Source organism: Meleagris gallopavo, chromosome 7 (genome assembly GCF_905368555.1).
Source record: "Meleagris gallopavo chromosome 7, MGAL_WU_HG_1.1, whole genome shotgun sequence".
Lineage (NCBI taxonomy): Eukaryota > Metazoa > Chordata > Aves > Galliformes > Phasianidae > Meleagris > Meleagris gallopavo.
Window position 1 is genome coordinate 26,193,740 of NC_139410.1, and position 17,639 is coordinate 26,211,378.

The 17,639-nt window shown below is 44.3% G+C and overlaps 1 protein-coding gene across 5 annotated transcripts in view; it reads right to left on the reverse strand.

The window, feature by feature from the left end:
- SEMA5B (semaphorin 5B) overlaps positions 1-17,639 on the reverse strand; it is a 251,596-nt gene that overhangs the window by 178,184 nt on the left and 55,773 nt on the right. For 4 of the 5 annotated variants that reach the window (XM_085228315.1, XM_085228316.1, XM_085228314.1 and 1 more), the window contains exon 2: positions 6,237-6,452. The exons of the other annotated variant lie outside the window; for it this stretch is intronic. The gene's annotated coding sequence lies outside the window, so the exon portion shown is untranslated. The remainder of the gene's footprint in view (positions 1-6,236; positions 6,453-17,639) is intronic. 5 annotated transcript variants of the gene reach the window in all.

The window sequence follows — 17,639 nt, forward strand, 5'->3', positions numbered from 1 at the left end:
AACTTCAAATGGGAAAGAAAAAAAAAAAAAGAAAAAAAAAGAAAGCTGTTGGGTCTTTTGTGTAGCGATGTAAACCACCCTGAAGGTACAGCAGCAATGCCTGTCTTCTCCTTCCCAAGAAACCAGTCTCCTGAATGCTGCAGTGGCAGCCACCAGCCTGGCATAGCTCTCCCAAGCTTGCTGCTTGCTTACAAGCAAAGGCTGCTACGGTGCAGGAAGAAATGGGCCCAGAAGAGCAGCAGCTGCTGGCATCTCCTGCTGCCTCCCACTATAAGGGAAGCAGCAGGGAACAACTGTCTGTAGAGATGGAGGGCAGCCAGAAGAGCCAACAGAGCTCAGGGACCGTAGCCCTGGTTTACTGGTCAAACCATGCTAAGCTCTTTAGGTAAGCTTTATTATTGCAGATGGTATTGCTTGCCCTAGATCTAGTGACCAAAATGGGGTTACTCTCTGTAATCCTGCAGAGCCTGCTTACGAATCAGGGAATATTTCACCTCTGGACACATGGCACCAACAGATGATAATGTAAGTGGTGCAGCATTTTACCATTAATAGGTATTTGCTTGGCTCAGGATAAATAAAAACAGGGTCAGAAACTTTGGCCCCAACTTAGAAGAGCTTCAGCTTTGGGGCAGGCAGATAACACATGGTCCATGTGTCACAGCAGCACATAGGCTGGATCTGCAAAGGTGGCACTGGACACCTGCCCACTGGGGGAGCTGCAGGAGGGGCAGTTCTCTTGCAGAACTACACGTGCAGCATTTGTTCCCAAAGCCCCAGTACTCCATCACTGAGCATCCATCCCACAGAGCTGGAAGGCAAGAAGGAAGAAGAAAAGAGCAGGAATGAGTATACACTGCCCCATCCCACCCTGCTGCACTGGGCCAGTGAGGAGCAGGTTGCTGCGGTCTGCCCAGAAGGACATAAAGCAGTGGGGATGCAAGAGAACGACCCTCATCCCTTGGTGCTGCCCCACACCTTGCAGGCACCTGGCACCTCCCAGCCCCACCAAAGTCACCAGGCCTTGTGGGGAACACCAGCAGCAGGATTGCTGTGAAATCAGTTTTCATAGAATCATAGAACGGCCTGGGTTGAAAAGGACCACAATGATCACCTAGTTTCCAGCCCTCCACTATGTGCAGAGTCGACAACCACTTAGACCAGGCTGCCCAGAGCCACATCCAGCCTGGCACTGAATGCATCCAGGGACGGGGCATCCACAACCTCCTTGGGTATCCTGTTGCAGTGCTTCCAGTAGTTTTGAAGGTGTCAGCTCCTGAACACAGACAGGAAATAAAATCTGCTTCCATCCGAGGCTTTCCACGTTTCTCAGGCATCCAAGGGATGTCCTTTATAAAACATGAGATAAGTACAGGCTTGTTTTTCAGACCGCATATCTGTGCGGTTCCTTAGATACCAGCGAAAGCCTAAAGGCAGGTCTTGGCATCCCGTCCCTTCTCATCCACTCCTTCAGAAAGTTAGCACTGACTTTGACACTGACATGATGAGAAACGGGGAGGATCAGTGCCGTTCTGGGGAAGGCGCCAAGCTCTCCGTTAGCACCCCCACCCTGCTCAGAGCAAAACAAAGCAAAAAAAAAACCAACAAAAAACAGCCCTCCTGTTTGCTACTGATTAGGCAGCCGAATTAAAACTGATGAAGTGATTGGATGGGATCCAAAGCTGTTTATCTGCACATAAATCACAGACATGCTTTACCCAGCCTGCATGGATTTACTGAGCTAGGGGAAAGACCTCTTATTCAGAATGCTGATTATTACAGCAATTAAAATATCAGTGAAGCAAACATTTTGGGGAGGAAGTTGCTAGGGGCTCCGGGAGAAACAACTCCATCAAATATGAATTCAAACAAGCTTCTGATTAAAAATAAAATAGAATTGAAGAAGTCAGTTTGTTTCTTCTTGTTAAGTATATAGCGTTAGAAAAATCAAATCCTAAAGGGAAAGAGATGCACATTAGCTAGCTGGACACACTGAAGGAGATTACAAAGGAAGACTGATACATATTTTATGATCACAGGGGAATAAAAAAAATTTAAGAGGGATGTACTGTCAAACCAGACACTGTTAATAGCCAAAGTATATGGCATTAAGAGTTGCTCTTCCCACAGCTATTAATGTAAACTGAAAATTGTGAGCAGGCTGCAGCAAAAGAAAATAAATCACACTTTTTTTTTTTTCTCCAATAAGGAAATATGTGTTAAACAAATCCCACCCTCAGTGCTCACTCTCTGCATCCCAGCCCCCGACAACAGACAAGGACTGCCATCCCAGCAAGCCACAACTGCCAGAGAAGTGAGTCAAGAGACAATGTCATACTATTAATCGTGGCTCATTTATTTACACATTTTTCCTACTTATCAGAGTGATTGGCCTGGAGATTATCTCCCCCTTTCCCTTTGAGTCCTGAGAAACTATTTAACATGGGAAGTGGCTGAGGGGGGCAAAGAGGGGAGAGCGCCGCGTAGCCAAGTTACACATCCCAGCTGGAATTCGGGATGATGTCTTGCAGCTCCGATTCCTTCAGCCAAGTTTCATACAGGAAGCACGAGCACGCCAAGGGTGCAGTGAAATACCCCAGAGCCAATAAAGAGCACTTGACTCCATTAACACGCTTATGCTATGGGTCCCATCACGAAACCCTCCGTCACCTTGCAACGTGTTTGCTCATGAGGTAGGCAGCGCTTTGCACAAGAAGGAGGTTCAGCAGCCACGAGGATCCTACAGTGTGCACAGAGCACGCAGGTGGGATATGCCACAGCAGTGCCCTTTCAGAAGAGGCAAATGCTGCTCATACATGAGGCTCAGATGAAAACAGAGGTCCTGGGGTCACCAGCAAGGTAAAGGGCAATCTGCACTGGATGGGCTTGGGCAGGTAGCAGAGCATCCCTCATGGGTGTGTTTTCACCCACAGACAACAATCTGTTCCAGCTGTGCTGCAGGACAGGGATTTGTCACTAAGCACCCAACCAAAGCGGATGGCTCCAAGACTGCTTTTGTCTTCATTATTGTATTACTGGTCTTTTTCCTCCACGACAAGGCTCCCCTCAGCACACCTCGTGCTCCAGTGCCCCCGTGGCCTCATTGTACCAAGAAAACAGCTTCATGTTTAATAAATCCTCTTACATGATTAGGAAAAAGTTTCTAAAGTTCTTAGTTTAAAATTTTGTAATCCGTGCATTACAGCTCTGAGGGTGACTTTAATGAGTTATTAGTAGCAAGAATGGTTTTACACAACACAGAAATACCTATGCTTCTGTGCTGGAGCAAGAGATAACTTCTGAGAAAAGACAAATTATTTGGCAAATTTGTCAACTACTCTGGAGCCTTCAAGATGAAAGTCTTTATATGAATGTTGTATTTTTTTTATGTACATATATAAAACACTTTTACTGGACTGTTGATAAAAGCCTGAGCTACAAAGGAACTCTTTCCCCCAGCTGAGAAAAGGCAAGCTGCTAGACAAATCAGCTCAATCTCTGCCTTTCAAACAATATAAAGCAGTATAACTTTCAGGAGCAACACCTCATCTGATTTTTTTCCAGACTGCCTATCAGGAATCAAGCAGTAAGTAAACATTTGAAAAGTGTTCCTCGGAGAGCAAAGGTTTAGATTTGAGTCACAGGATCCACTGAAAAGAAAAATTGCTTCTGTGCATTGGGACAGTGCCTTCCCTTCTGAAAACTTTATAAAAAGAATAAATGGAGATAATCTTTTTACAAGGCATAGCCCGTATGGAAATTCATTAAAAAAAAGTCAAGATAGCTCAGAAAGTGAGAATGGGCTACTATTTAAAAGAAAAAAAAAAGATTTTCTTATGACCATTTCCAGCAAAATTATAGTTAAAAGGCCTTATCGTGATCTAAAACAAAGCTCTTGTTGATGAGAACATGAGATAAACAAAAGAGAGAAAGGCACAGAAAATCCCTACATCATTAAGTGTGCTTAATGCAGAAACAGGGGCATACAAAACCCAGATTGTTGATCAAATGCTTCAAGGATCCATTCTTCTCTTAAACAAAATGCTTGCCAGAGCAACCCCAGCACTGCTGCTCCCTGCAGCCAGCACCTGTGCTCATTAGCCTGGCTCAGACTGTGCTCTGGTGGCACAGCTGAAAGGAACCTTTGCTCTTTCTCCACAACAGCAAGGCCACACCTCCAGAGAAGGAGAGAAATTGGGAAGGATTTACAGCAGGTCAGCAGCACAGCTGGGTAAAAGGAGAACCCCAACCTATGGGCTGCTCCCCCTTAGGAGTTACTGCCCATTGTTTGCCATTTTCCTAATAAATCTTCATTTAATCTGGAAGGGATCTTTAAAGGCCATTTGGTCCAGCTCCCCTACAGTGAACAGGGACACCTACAGCTTGATCAGGTGCTCATAACTCCGTCCAGCCTGACCTTGGATGTTCCCAGGAACTGGGCATCTACCACCTCTCAGGGCAGCCTGTCCCAGTGCCTCACCTCCCTTATTGCAAGAAACTATTTTCTTACATCCATTCAGTCTATATCTCCTCTCCTTTAGTTTGAAACCATTTCCCCTTAGTTTGAAACAGTTTTCCTAGGTTCGCACTCTACTTTCAACTAGTGTGCACCTACATACAATTTTCCCCTCGTTAGATTTATACCAAAGGTAAAAATTTGATCCTAATAGGCTTCCCCTAAACCTACAGCTACTTAGGAATTCTTTTCTTTCATAGCTGACGCTCACCCTGCCTTTGGTTTGACTACACTGTGTAAGTGTGGCGGGCACTTGAGGACAGGGCATAATCTCACACCATGTACACACTGCAACACTGAGACAAAGCAACCTAAGTTGTGGAGCCAGGCAGAGTGTGCCCTGGGTGGTCACACACACTTCTCTTTAACACTGATTAATTGGGGTGATTGGATGAGTCAAAGACTCACAGGGAGCTTTAGTTCATCACTTCTTCTGTATTTGGCTATTGCAAGAGAAATCTGAAGGGGCAGAATCTTTTTAGCATATAGTCATCGCTCTCATTAGCATTGAAGATATGAATATTAATGTGAAAAGAGTTTAAGGGGAGACAGGAGGTAAATGCAGATATCTTCAAAGAAAATGCCCACTGCTCCTCCAAAAAGGACATGCTTCTGCAGCCTCCTCCACGCCTCTTCTTTGACAGAGGACATGGGCTGGGAGCTGCCAGCAGGACCAATGCTGCCATTTCCCTGGAACAACCCATACACCTTTGTGAGATTGCCCAAAGGGAAATGAATCACTATAATAGGACCAGATTGATTGTTCTGGAAAGTTCTTTGCTGGGTCTATAGTTCTACAAAACCATAGAGGAAAATTTTATTCATCTATTAAAATAAAATAATAAATACATTGTAATATGAAAAAAGAAAACAAAAACATTTTCCATAAAGAAAACAAAAAATCCTTTGCTTTGTTCCGAACAGAAGCTCCAAATTCTGCTAAGTGGGCACTTTTCCTAGATTCAGACAGCACAAATTGGGCACAAACAGTAAATGTAACATTCTTGTGTTGCTGTAGTGGAAAAGTGATATTGCAAAGCTAACCCCTTGCAATGCTATTACTTACTGTGGGATATATTCCAGGAGCAGACTAATTGAGTTCTGTTCACCATTCCCTTGCCCATACTGCAATCACACGTACCTGTACGAGTGATTGCCACATGTAGGTACTGGTGTAAAATGAATTCTGGCTAAATGCACCAACAGCATTATTCTCGGTTTGAACTGCTATAACCAGGGCCTGACTTTGACCCACTTGTTAGCTACACTGCACTTCCCTTCCCACTAAACCGCATCTGCAAAAGTTGCATCATCTCTCTGCACTGCAGCAGGCACGCATTGTTCATATCCAAATGATTGCAGACACCAACCTTTTCCACAGGCTGAAATAATAGATCTCAGCTCCCAACAAAGTCAGAAGAAAGAGTGGGACTCATCAAGTCCCATAACGGCACAGTTAAGAGAGCCCTGAGCAATTTGGAAAACCCTTCATCTAACATCTGCACTTCTTTGCCTCGTCAAAAACCACAAATAAGTCGTGGCAGCCTCAGAAACAGACCAAGTCTTCCAGCTCCCAGATTTGTGCTTTATTTGCTTGACACATCCTGTCCTCACTGGAGCAGGAGAAACAATGATCAGAGACCAAAACTCCTCACAGTAATCAACCTGAAAACATCACATTTCAGCACAAGAGACATGTGTCACTCCATCGCTAACTCACCAGCCCAGAGGCCTGGTCCAGGACAAATGTTCCAGCAGCAATCCAAGCTCAGAATCCCAGAAGGTAAACCTGTCAGGATGTAAACTCTCCCTCTCAGAGGCAGTCCCACTGCAGCCTTCTCTGAACCCCTTGGACTCTGCAGGCTCCCTTCTCTGGCATGCCTCCTTGGCCTTCTTCCTTTTATTTTTCTCATAAACTTGTTTCTGGATGATTTATCTATTAAAAAAAAAAAAAAAGAAAAGAAGAAGAAAAAGCCTTTTTTATTTTTTTTCCTTCATTAATAAAGAAACGTGCCTGATGAGCCCTCTTTGAGTAAGGCTCTTGCTATTTCTGTCAGGTCCTTCCTCTCCCCTGAGTTATGGGACTAACAATTTGGGAAAACAGCCCTTCACGGTCAGCATCTCTCCCCTTCTCCCTCCCCCAGCATTTTTCAAAGCAACCTAAATGATCCCAAGCCTGGGCTGAGCATCCAGTCTGATATAGTCATCATCTCCGAAGGCCTCACTTATCATCCATCATTGACTCAGACACACAATCCCTGTTCAGTGTAAACGTGACTCAGTTTAGTTTTTCCAAAGAGGGTTTGTTTACTTTCTGGAGGAGACTAATGAGTAAATATTATTTGGTAGGCTAGAATTTCATGAACGCCAACTAAAATGAGGCTTCAGATCACCAGACGCAGCATAAACATATGGTAAAAAGTTTGTAATCATCCCCAAGACTACAGAGGCATCCTGCGAGGCAGTCAGGAAAGGAAGGGAAGTCGATTTGTGAGTCCCAGCATAGAGACTTAAGCATAAAGCCATCTTTCCTCCGTATCTCTGCTCTCAGAAAATGCAATTTTCTGAGTTTCTGCCTAGCTAGCAAATATCAAAAGCTAGCAGTTATCCGTCTCCAGTATCAAGCCAGTTACAGTTCTAATTGCAATTGATTTCTAAGTCTTTCTCAGTCATTTTTTCTGCAAATATCGTTCCCATAGGTGCACTGCAGCTATGCTACACTGTTCTCTCTGCATGTCTGGCACCACATTTGAAAATCAAAGTGCTGAATTCCTTCGTGAATGACTGAAATGAGGCACTTACATATACCTATCAAGTGCACCTTGAGAGAAGGCAAACTCTGACCCTACATCACTTGATAGATGACAAAATGACAGTGCTTCTTTGGCTGGAGAGAAAGAGAGATTACTTCTAAAGCCTTCCTTAATTCTTCGTGGCTGCATTACAAAACAAGCAATTGTAAATCTCCACAAATTGTTTTAAACAGTATAAGTAAACGTAACAAAATGAGATACAAATGCCAACGCTATAAATGTTTTTCAGAACAAACATGTGGGCACCGTTACAGTACCACAGCAGGTCAGCCCAGTCCGGTAGGGATTAGAAGCATCAAAAATACATCAAGTAACGACCAGATTCAGAGCAGAATCTGGCTTTTTTCAGCCTAAAAGAATATAAAATTGAAAGAAAACCCATGAAAGAGTGGAGGGAACTTTAAGGAAGCAATGAATCCCTCCAGGCCACCCCATATGCAGAGCTAATGACCACTCTGCAAAGAAAGCTGCTGAGGAGTGGCATAAAGGATGGAGAATCTGCCAGACTCTGACAAGCCGAGATAAAATGAAGAGAAACAGTTATAAAGAAAGACTTATTTTCCCTCAGTGATGAACTGCTCAGCTCAGCTCCAGTCCCAGAGCAGAGATGGGAATTAGCCCATGGTATCTAACCAAAAAAGGCCACTGACACCCAGTTAAAGGAGTCAAGATACTGGAAACAAGCTCAAAGCTTAGCACAAGGAATTTTCCCCATCCCCCAAAGCTTCTGCCATTTCACACAGGGATAAAAATGAGCTCTACTAGGGAAAACCAACCCAGCATCTGAAACCTAAGGAGTAACCTGATGTCCCAGCCTAAAAGCCTGAAGTTTAAATCTCCTCACTGCCTGACATAACCACAGCCTCTAGCATTTGTCTTACAGATCTCAGCTGAAAGGTACCACCAAGAGTTCATGTGTTTATGCTGCAGAAAAAAACCTGACCGGAAATCAGGCTTCCATCTGAAAGTTGCTGGTAGTGGGAAACTGGTAATTTCCTTTTTTCTCTTCCCCAAGAAAACCTCAAAGCACGAGGAAAGACTTCTTTAAAGGCAATGTTTTGAGAGGAATAAATTAATTTTCCAACCAGGTCTCCAACATATATCTACTGCAGCATGTAACAACCAATGCTTGTATGTAGGCTGACCTATTTTCCTCAAAAAGAGCAACACCACTTTATTTCTCTTTGGGACACCAGACACCACCCATTTTATCTCTGATGATTTATGGAATAGAATCTACTGTCTTCTGCACTTCTATTGCTATTGACACACCCAAGCCCTAAGATTTTTCTCCCTTTTCAGTGTGTACAGTGAGGTCCCTAGCAAGCTCTGCCAATCAGATTAGTATATTAACTTTCCAAATTACATGAGATCACAGTTTTACGTTCACTTCCTGATCACTATCAAGGTCCTGGAGAAACTGCATTTACTTTTGAGAAGCTCAAATCCTTATGAGAATTCTATTACTCTAGTGATCATCAAATATGCTGGACAACACAAACCATTTCCATGCACAAGATGCCCACATTTCTATTTTCCGATGTTGTGGTTGGCGACCATTAGCTGTTAATTGGGATCCCTAGGAAACCTCATTAATTAGCTGCACGATGCCTGTCAGCGTATTTAAAATATGGCAAGGAACATTAGCTGCATATTTATGACACAAAGAGATTAATATTTTTGTTATTTGATTTTCTTCATTATATTAGACCCACTGATTGAGACACCAGCATGGCTCCCTAAGTTCACGTGGCAATACGTTTGGTCCACTTTTCTGAGCTTGAAGCCGGGTTTTTGATAAAGCCTTCGCAGCAGTGCAGACGCAGGGCTGTTTGCAGCTGTGCTCCTAATGAAGTGCTGTTGCAGGCAGGAGAGCATGAGCACATTTGCAGCAGAGAGCCCTGGAGGTGGTTAATTAAGATCAACCACTGCACCACCAACAGCCTTCAGGCCAGCTCTGCTCCAAGGCAGCAGCTGGGGTGGAACACAGGGCTGGGTTCTGAGGAGATGCTATGGGGAAGCCCAGCTGTCTCTGTGACAGAACAGTGAGGTACCTAAGTCCCGTGCCATAGGGAAATCTCCCTGTACATCCCCCCTGTGGCCTTTAAATCTCCCCCGGCACAACCACAGCACACGACTTCTTGTTTCTTGTTGTGAAGCCACAGAAAAACTAATTTTCTTCTTCACTCCTAGAGATGAAAGAAGGATCCTCCACATGTAATGATGCTATTGTAGTACCTTCATTCCAATATGGTTTATTAATGCAGCTAATGGTTACAACAGCCAAGGCTGACAGAGCACTGCTGGTGAAAACCACCATATTGTGCAGGGAAGACGCAATGCCACACTTGCTGGGTTCAAAAACTGAAGTATTTCTATCTAGTTTGTCAGAACTACCTCATTAAGCAAATTACTTCCCTTTCTGCCTGCCCTTAACCATCTGACAGTTTAGCCTCATTTTCAGCTGGAATTTGCCCTTTATTAAATTGTGTTTGTTGTTCTCTGTTACTACTTGCACAATGTGCCTTCTACTTTCCCTGGCACTTAATGATCATCTTGCCATTAAACACATTGTTAGAGGAAGGTGGCTAAGTCCATCCTTACTTGTCTATCTTTAATGTGGTTATCTCCCTTCAGAGATCACCTTCTGAATTTAACAGCACGATGTTGGTACACAACACTACAGGAGGGATCTTACAAAAAACACAGTAATAGATCTGTAATTCCTCTGGTTTTGTTCCATCCACTGGCACTGACATTGCTATCCTCAAAGGCATCACACAAAGAGAAAAGATATTTTGTTAACTTCCAGGAACAAGGCTGGCTACTTTCATTCCACATCTCCCACACGCAGGGTGTGCTTGCTGAAAGCTCAGAGAGTGTCCCCTGCAGCACCACAAACATGGATTACCCATCACAAAAAGCCATGGAATCTCAGTGCTGTCCCAAGTCCCACTAGAGCAGGACTGCAGGCCCACAGGGATGTAGCAGGCACTGAATCATGTTGCCATGCTGGGATGGACTGAGGGATGTGTGAGCCTTGCTGAGCCTGCCACAAGCTGCAGTGAATTGGAGCAAAGCACTGCTCATCACCAGTACGGTTAGTGGAGCCCTGGGTTTCAATCAAGCTCCTCCTCCCTTCATTGGTATATTTGTTTGACTTGGATCTACTGTTCCATATGCATACAGTTTCTCATTTTTCGTAAGTAATTTTGATACAACTGCTTCCTTGCGTTACTTTTTCCCTTTTTGTTTTTCTCTGGATCCAGACTCCAAACCACCTTGTGTTATAGAAAAGCCTAGAGTAACAATGTATTTTTCAATGCCTCTGGTTAAGCAAAAGCAATAAATGCTGAAGGGAGCAGATTTTGAAGTGAATCAAGGAAGCAAATGAGTGCGGAAACCAGGGTCCGACAGCCATTTGGGAAGCCATCCCTGAGCTACGTTGCTGAGGATCAGCTCCCGTATTTCAAGACAGCACCAATGGGCAGAAGCAATAAAACTTGTCTGATCAGTTTAAGCACCAGCATCGCTCACAGGCCCTTCTGCATGCTCGCACAAACACACACACTTATGCACCCACGATGTTAAACCACCTAGACTTCTTCCACAATTACTTTGCCAACAGCCGATAATGCGGGCAGGAGCCCACCTACAAGACCTAGTTGCTATACATATGCCCTCTGAGGCAGCTTTTACCTATGGCTTTTTCTAACCAAACTTCTACAGTTGTCTCTAGAGATGATCTGAGCATCTAAATAGAGGTATGCTTATGTACCAGATGCTTATTTAATTAGTTAGTCAGTTATTTTTAATTTTGTCCTCATAGGACCCCTGAGAGCAAAGCACTTGGGCAGGATCCCATCAGTGGGGCTGTGGCAGTGGGGTGAAAATCTCTCTGGTCTTAATTAGTCAAAGGCTCTTAAACTCCTGGAGGTATAAACTGCCAGAGGTGGAAATCTACTGACTGTAAGAAATGTGCCTCAGATAAACAACAGGGAATAAAGCATAAGATAGCTCAGTGTTAGCTGGTTTGATGGAGTTTTACTTTCCCTGAATCTGCAGGAGAATTTTTAGTGTTCCTCCTTTATTTTTAATGAAAGTTTATAATGGAATCTCCCCTGTATAGCAAACTGGGATTCATAAAAACAATGCAACAGTCTATATATTTTTCTGGTTGTAATTTCTAGAGCCAAATTTACACAGGCTGTTTATAAGTCACTCAGCAGAAAGCAGAAAAGATTTTCATCTCTTTACCAAAAAGAAAAAGCTTCAAAGCAAATGAAAACCAGGATTTTGAAGAGCCGTGACACCCGCAGTGACTCACACCACATGCCCTGCAGAACAGTTTTCCCACAGCTGGTGGAGCCTTATTTGAAGGTTAATAAAGAGGCATGATCTTTGGGTAATAAAGGCTGAGTCCATTACAAAGGAGACACATTTGGACTTGCAAAGAAGAAGAGGGAGGAAAAAATGGCAGGCAGGAGAAATCTCTATTGAAGACACTACTGGCATCCCATAATTTGTAAAGCAAGGACAAGGACTTCTTATGGGGTTTGTTGCAACAGTAGATGGGGCAAGCAGCTGGAAGACAGCAGAAAGCATCTCCCCAGTTCTCACCCTGTCCTGAAACCCCCATCTGCCCCCCAAGCCCTAGCCCCACTGAGGTACAAGACTCCAGCATAGACCTACTGCCTTTAGAAGAAATTTTGCTCAGACAAGAATTAAGCCTACAATGATTTGTCCTTACCGAGAGGCTCTGAAGGTTTCCACGTATGTGTTTGAGGAAAATGACTTTCAGGATTCGCTCTGCTCTGCTCCCTCGGTCACTTTGGCAGCTCCTCCTGGAGGGCACCGGAGCTGGCACTCGGACAAGCCATCAGCTAACAGGCTAACAAATTATTGATTCGCTTCTCACTTTGAAGCAGACAACAACCTACTCCTCAATGCACTGCATCCTTCAATACCTCCCTCCGGAGCAATACCGTTTGTAACATTGGCAGCACGGGGCACTTCCATCTCTCAGGCCTGACAGCCGGAGGGAGCGCTGCACTTTGCAAACGTTCTTCTTTTACCCTCAGGCAGTGCCGACAAAGGGAGGCTTTTGCACAGAGCCTGGCTTTCCGATCCACACCTAGACACAGCCAGATGTATTTACAAACATCCAAGTACATGTATGCAAAATGGATTGAATTCGGGATGCAGAGGTGTCTGACACCAAATGGGCTTAAGAGCTCGTTTTCCCCACTCTTACAGCGTTAAGAAGCAAACACACTTTCCCATGTGTCATGCACTTAATGAGCTCCAGACTGCAGGATACAGAAGGATCTTGACATTGGCTAGAAGAAACAAAATGTTCAAAACGATCTGGATACGTTGAGGCACTTCATCATAAATGGCTCATCACCGTCTTGAATATCAGATTTGGGAAATTCCTGTCATTTTTCTGCAACTCCCAGCAAGGTGTCCTGAACTTTCCTGTTTTCCACCTGCCTTCTCCACATACTAGAGATGCAGTTTGTCATTTGAGCCACACTCTGGAGAAGCCCAGGGCTGGGAATGAGGGCACTCAGTAGGGTCCATCGCATGTGCCCATTTGGGACCCAGCAAAGAGGAGGTGAACCCAAGAGCTGCACCTGCATCTTCACACCGCTTCACACCAGGACTACAGGGCATCCCTTGGGCAAATTCTGCCGGTTCAGAATACAGATAAATGTGGCAGCCCATCTATTCTGCATGGAAATGCCTTCTCTGCACCTCAAATCAATACAGTTCTCTTGCAAATTTTTCCTGCTGTAGTGATTCTGAACAGTCATTCAGCCAACCCACCTAAATAGCTCTGAAAATGATACTGTGGCTTATCAGGCCAATGATCTACAATTTTATATCTCCCTAAACACCTATTTACAAACAGCACTATAAGCCTTGTTAAGGTTACTGTGTCAAATTCTTATGCCATTTCCAAGGATGTTTTGGAAAATACCCATTTTATCAGAAACATTAAACAGAAAAAGAAAATTTTTCTATGCTTTGGCCACTCCTTTTTTGATTAAGATTGATATTACAGATTTCAAGAGTGTGAGAAATATTCTGTACCACAAATACTTTTCGTTGTCCCCATACTGTACTGCAGTATGTCCCAATTTTCAAGAGTCTGCTTTGCTTTAGATAACGTTGCCAAGTTACTAAAAAAACCCTCAGCAATGGGCTGCTTGTATCCCAGGGTCGTAATAACGTATCCTGGTGACACTGAAACACGGAGATGTAAACAATGAGAAGACAGAAGGACATTGACCCAAGCAGCCGAGTTTAAAGCACTGCCATTCCGGAGCAATGCAGTATTTATACCGTTGGACACATAATCACTATAGGTGGTTGTGGAACTAGGTGCCAATTTTAGCATTTCTTAGATTAATTTGCAAACGGAGTTCGTATGCCAGGCTCGTTATACAAGAGACCTCTAACAGATGCAGATTCATATATGCTGAAAAAGCTGAAATAATCTCTCCTAGCCCCAAGGCAGAGGAATAGAACATTTGTTTTCAATATTTAAATTGAGTAACACTACAGGACAGCTCACGTTGATAACACACAAAACTTTATAACAAGAGGCAGAGGACAGCACTGAGACATACAGCTTTCCTGGCCGGATAGGTCATGTGTACAAATCAAGTATGAGCCACCATCAGCAGCAGCAGCACTTTTGATGACAGACTGATAGCGAGACAAGGTGGATCCCCTGTGCCTTTTATTGGGCTGATACATAAGCTGTTACGCATGAGCTTCCAGGCCAAAAAGCCTCTTGGGGGCTGGCAGCAGAAAGAACACTTCTGGCCTGAAAGTTTCCCTCTGCTTGGAGCCAACACAAAGCCTCCACCTCTGCCCATTTTATCTCAAGCAGCTGAAAGCAATTGTTTGCAGCCTGCTTGTGACAAACAGTCATGGCGACAACTTGCACAAACCCAGCGGGCCGATAGAAAAGTCCTCACCACTAAAGTGCTCTGTTTGCTTTCTGTGCTCTCTATCTTCCCAGGGTATTTATAGAACACAGACACTGGGACGTTGCAGCCCAGCCGTGGTGACACTGGGAGCATGTAAGCACCTCGAGAGGGCTTTCTACAGCACCAGGACTGAAGTGATCAAACACCTTCTGGCAGTTCTTTTCCCTGAACAAAAACAGTTTGGGAAGTTTTATCAGTTCTGCTGAAATTATGTCTTGAAAGGGAAGAAAGGAAGGAAATAGGTAAAGTTTGGACAATGGCAAAACCAGACATGGAAAACTTCAAGAGGCATTAAATATTCTGAAATAAGGTTTTCTTCAGCTTTTTCTGTATTATGCATCTGAAAGTAAATATTTCTTGAAACAAAGCCTTTTTGTGAACACCAAACGATGCTTTTTTCCCCTCAGAATTTCCTTTCCAGCTCTGAAGTTTCTAATCAGAATGAAAGCAAATCCTACAGCCCTACACAGAACACAGCTTCTGTCCATCCCACAGCCTGCAGTTCAGACTCCATTCCTGCCTATAGGGCTAAGCTACTGGAGCCCTTTTAAAAAGTCATTCTATGTCTGTTGGTATAGTTAGGCATTTTTTTTTAAATATAAACTCAACTGGTTAGAAAGAAATGAAAGTAGGTAGCCCTCAAGCATGCACCAGATCACATTTTCAGACAAGCCACTTAGAAGTGTAAAGCTATGAATAATCTGGGCATATTTCTCCTGAAAAAGGCAAAATCATAGAATCATAGATTGGCTTGGGTTGGAAGGGATCTCAAGGATCAAGTTCCAACCCCCTGCCACAGGCAGAGCTACCAACCTCCATATCTAAAACTAGACCTGGCTGCCCAGGGCCCCATCCAACCTGGCCTTGAACACCTCTAGGGATGGGGCATCCACAACCTCTCTGGGAAGACTGTTCCAGCACCTCACCATTCTTGGTAAAGAACTTCCCCCTGATATCCAGCCTAAATCTTCCCTCATTCAACTTAAAACCATTTCCCCTTGTCCTGCCATTATCTACCCTTGTAAAGAGTTGACTCTCCTCCTGTTTGTAGGCTCCCTTTAGGTACGGAAAGGCTATGAAATAATAAAGTAAGAAGGGAAAGGGACCCAAACACACACTGCCCTGGTGAGAATGACAGTTCTGGAGCACTGCTGTCGCATAGCTGGGCTGTGGCAGGTGAGAACATTCCTTCCCCAGAGGAACCTTTGGGTTTATGACAAATCAGGGATGATGCTCAACAGCTATTTGATGAGCTATGCAACAGCTGCTGGGGTCTGTGTGCCACTGCAACACAGCTGGAAGCACGCAGTGCCGCAGCATTAACAGGATCATAATTCAGGTCTTGCCAAGCACCGAGCATCATTAACTCTTTCTGATGAGTTATTTGTGTCCATAATCAGCTGTGAAACTCTTTAGGAAAAATGTTTTCTGAAAAGGAGAATTTATCTGAAAAGGAACTCACTGTCAGTAATAAATCCGTCTGGTCTCAAAGCCTCCACAAATCAGGCTCAAATCCATGATGCAATCTTAGGGAAGTTAAATATTTTTCCAGCAACTGAAATTTAAGGAGTTTTTTTTAAGAGTTAAAAAAACAAAACAAAACACAAAACAGTCAGACAAATGGATGAAGGAATGTTTGCCTATCAGAAAGAACAGCATGTGGATCAGGCAGCTCAGTCCCTTCAGCTCTGCCCAAGAGAGGTTCTATCTGCTGCACTGCTCTGAACAGCGAGCATTGGGTCCTCGTGCAGGGCCAGCTCTGCTGTGTACTGTACAAGAAAGTCCCTGGCACAGCTCTCAGCTGAGAGATCTCTCTGCTCTGCGTGCTGAGTGATAGCTCCGGCCGAGGAGGGGAACATCTCCCAGCTGGTGGTGGAGCAGCATCGCTGTTGTCGTCAGCGTTCCTGGAACCAGGCTGTTCCGCAGCTGCTGCGCACTTGGTGAGCCTGTGGATCAGCGTGCATGGAGGGGGAAAGATGGGGGCACGTTTCTGGCTTTGTCTGAGCACATGAGCAATCGGTTCTGAGTCCAGGATTAGTCATTCGCACGTTGCCACGCTGACCACTCCTTCCCATTTCACACATGCCGAAGGCATCTGTCTTTAAGAATGGCAATTAAATAAGAATCACTGCCTTCCCCTGCATTATATCAATGTCTGGAGCATGAAAAGGATGGGGAAAAAAAGCAGAATCTTACTCTGATTTACACTGAATGCCATTTGTATTTTTTAATGCATGTCTGAAGGGAAAGAGTATCCACGGTTGAATATGGGGGCCTTTATCATCACAAAAGGAATAGTAACACAAGAAAAGAGCAGATGGGAGCAGGATGAAGAAAGAAACAAAGTATTTCAGAGAAGTGAGTTTAAAGCTGTTGCTTCTCGGGCATTTCACAGGTTCAAATCATGCAGATGTGCTGAGGAAGGAGGGGATGCTGTGGCAGCCAGCACAGCAGAGCCTTCCTTGCACCTGCAGCTCTGCTTCTGCAAAAGGAAGAGCAGCAGCAGCAATCTCTTTCCAGACGTTTCTACCACTCAACAGCTGAGCCATGTGCACTGCTCCATAACAGCCTTTTAGGCATGATGAGGGCAGGACTCTGCTTTTAGCAGGTCTGATTTTGCCAGCATTAGAGGAAAAGGTCTCATCTTAGAGGATTTGAGCCTGATGATGTGCTTTTTCTCTTGCTGAAGATAAGGGCAGAGCTCACACAGACCACAAAGCCACAGGCAAAGCATCCCCTATAGACTTCAGCTCTTACAGCCATACTAGTGAGTGACTGCAGGGAGCCCACTGTGCAGAAGACCCCCCCAGCAGGAGCAATGATGCTGAGAACAGCTGTATTAGCTGTATTCTCCATGGACAACCTGCAATGAATGCATGGAGCACAAACTTCTCTTGCTCTCCCCACGTGATGCTGCAGACACACCACGCTGAGCTCAACCAGTGAGGAAGGCAATCAAGCAGAACAAAACAACATCCAGCCAGCCCATATCATCTCTTCAAGCAGCCTCAGTGGTATTCATACTCTTTATTTCTTTGCACATAATGACTGATCAGGAGAAACCATCATTTTCAACTCTTGATTGTATCTCAAGTCTTGTACTATCTAGTCATTTTGTCACAGTGTTAGTTCCTATAGTTACACAAAACCAACTGGTGCTCCTGGTTCCCAAGGAAATGAGACATAACCTGTGGTCTGTCTGCCTCTTCCTCCTAATAATTGGGGAACTTGAGGACCAGCTTTAATCCAGACCAGGAAAAGGTGGTAGCTTCAGGGATAAATAGGATCTTTCTAACATCCTAAACACAA